The following is a 2,900-nucleotide window of genomic DNA, read 5'->3' as shown; positions in this document are numbered from 1 at the left end:
TATATATATATTCTTTTCTTTTCTCTTTCATACATTCTCATATATACACATATGAAATTCTTCTCTTTTTTTTCGGTTCCCTTTTTCTTGGGATTCATGTACAAAAGTTTCAATGCATATGGTTCAATTCTTCAATACATGAGTATGTTCCCAAATTCCAAAATTTTCAATTACAATTACAATACACCTCTATATCTACCCAAGTTCCCAAGTATACCCTCCCAATCGAATGATACACATCCTAACTCACCTAAGCTAATTAAGGATGCAAATTTAAGGACATTCATGGTTTTTCACTTAGGGTTGTTGATGTGCTATGTTTAGGAACAAAGAGGGTTTATCATAGGCTCAAAGTTGGTAAGCAATGGTAGATAAAAGGGTTAAGGCCGTTTGGGAAAAGTGACTATTGAAATGATGGCCTCGATCATGTAAATGCATTCATACACAAGTAATGGACATATAGAATCAGACAAAGCAAGGATTGGAATCATAGAGAGAGAATAATGCACACAAGAATGGGAATTAATGGTTAGAAGATATAACCATACAATAGGCTCAAAACTTACATGTTTGTGTTCTTAGCTCAATCACTATGTTCCAAAATACATTCTTGAAGCAAGTTTAACACAAAAAATTTTTCAAATTGGTAGGGTACCCCAAAACAAAGTTTCTTGGGGAAGAAGTTATTATTCGACCAAGCAACTCTATAGAGACTAACTGCCATGCAAGGAATGTTTACAAGCAAGACTAACTACACATGCAATGTACTAACTACTAAGCAAGAGATAAATCCATGGGTATTGAAAGGAAGAGATTGTTACCCATGGAGATCGGTCGAACGACCTCCCCACACTTAGAATTTAGCACGGTCCTCCGTGCTATTAAGAATGCGCAAAGGAAGGTTGGGACTGGAACCTTCACTATCCCCTTCATCAGAGCTCCCATCACTTGGGTTGGAGGTGGATGTGAATATTTTAGGTTCCTCCATGCTAGAGGTAACACAACGCAGAAGCTTCTTGATGTAAGTGTATCGGTATTGGTTGCGCTGCTCATATCTATCAATCTTCTGGTGTAGATCTTCTATTCTTTGATGAGTGGATCTTTGCTGCAGTGGTGATGATGAGGTGGGAGGAATAATAGATGGTGGGGCTACGTCAAGGCTTGGTTTGTTCATGGGAAGATGTAAGTATTTTCCGCTTGGGACCACATCGCCCTTAGCCGGAATTATAGCTTTCGTGTCCATGGCTTCCCGAGGAACACCCGCAATAGTAACTAACTCAGATACGAATACTAGAAATGGCAAATTGCCCCAGTCGTGGATTTAACCCATCGCTTGCTTGACAAGAAGCGGAATATTCACCGGTCTCCCCGTGAGAACACACCAAACAAGCAAAGCGAGATCCGCCATGAAGGACGACTTGTGAGTGCTAGGTAGGACATAGTGGGATAGGATCTAGGCCCAAGCTCTAGCTTCTACAGTGAGGAAATGTGCATCAATGCACTTGGGTCGCATTTGGAGTTGACCATGGGTCCAAAATGCTTCAGGTTCAACAATGACTTGGAGGATCGACTCCCAGTCAAATCCAGACTTTTCTCGCTGACGTAAGACCTCTTGGTAGCCATCCATGTCACTTGGTACTGGTAAGACATTAAGCACTTGCTGAATAGCCTCTTCCGACACTGAGACTTGCTTCTGGCACACGTATACCAAATACTGAGACTTGCTTCCGGCGCACGTATACTGATTTAAAGAAGGAAAAATGGTAGTTAGTGTAGAATTCTACCACCTATGAGAGGTTGACCTCTTGTGTTTTTCTCAGAAGAAACTCACATCCTCGTTGTTCAATGCGGGGTAGAATACAAGGAGCAACTTTGTTCGGCAGAGCGAGTAGATGCTCAGCATGATAGTTTCTTCTCAACCATGGTGGGGAACACAAGTTCACAAAAGAGGTTGGGGAATCTTGAAGAATCCTTTGCCGGTTTGCTCTTCTCATTGTCATCAATAGGAGTGGGTGCCTTCACCTTCTTAGATAGAGGTCTGGCTCTGATGAGCGGATAATTTGTATACTTTTTGGCATTGTTTTTAGTACGTTTTTAGTATGATTTAGTTATTTTTTAGTATATTTTTATTAGTTTTTAGCAAAAATTCACTTTTCTGGACTTTACTATGAGTTGGTGTGTTTTTCTGTGATTTCAGGTATTTTCTGGCTGAAATTGAGGGTCCTGAGCAAAAATCTGATTCAGAGACCAAAAAGGACTGCAGATGCTGTTGGATTCTGACCTCCCTGCACTCGAAGCGGATTTTCTGGAGCTACAGAAGCCCAATTGGCGCGCTCTCAACGGCGTTGGAAAGTAGATATCCGGGGCTTTCCAGCAATATATGATAGTCCATACTTTGCCAAAGATTTGATGGCCCAAACCGGCGTAGCAATTCGGCCTCAGAAATTCCAGCGTTAAACGCCGGAACTGGCATAAAACTTGGAGTTAAACGCCCAAACTGGCATGAGAACTGGCGTTTAACTCCAGAAAAGGTCTCTACACGAAAATGCTTCATTGCTCAGCCCAAGCACACACCAAGTGGACACAGAAGTGGATTTTTACGTCATTTACTCATTTCTGTACACCCTAGGATACTAGTTTACTATTAATAGGATCTTCTGACATTGTATCTGAACCTTATGACCTCATGACACTTTACCCCTTTCTTTGTGTACTTTCCACGGCATGAGTCTCTAAACCCCATGGTTGGGGGTGAGGAGCTCTGCTGTGTCTTGATGGATTAATGCAACTACTACGTTTCTCATTCAATCATGCTTGCTTCCATTCTAAGATAATACTTGTTCTTAACCCGGATGAATGTGATGATCCGTGACAATCATCATCATTCTCAACTATGAACG

The sequence above is a fragment of the Arachis duranensis genome, chromosome 3 (genome assembly GCF_000817695.3).
Source record: "Arachis duranensis cultivar V14167 chromosome 3, aradu.V14167.gnm2.J7QH, whole genome shotgun sequence".
NCBI lineage: Eukaryota > Viridiplantae > Streptophyta > Magnoliopsida > Fabales > Fabaceae > Arachis > Arachis duranensis.
The sequence above is the reverse complement of the archived record's forward strand: the minus strand, read 5'-3'. Positions refer to the sequence as shown.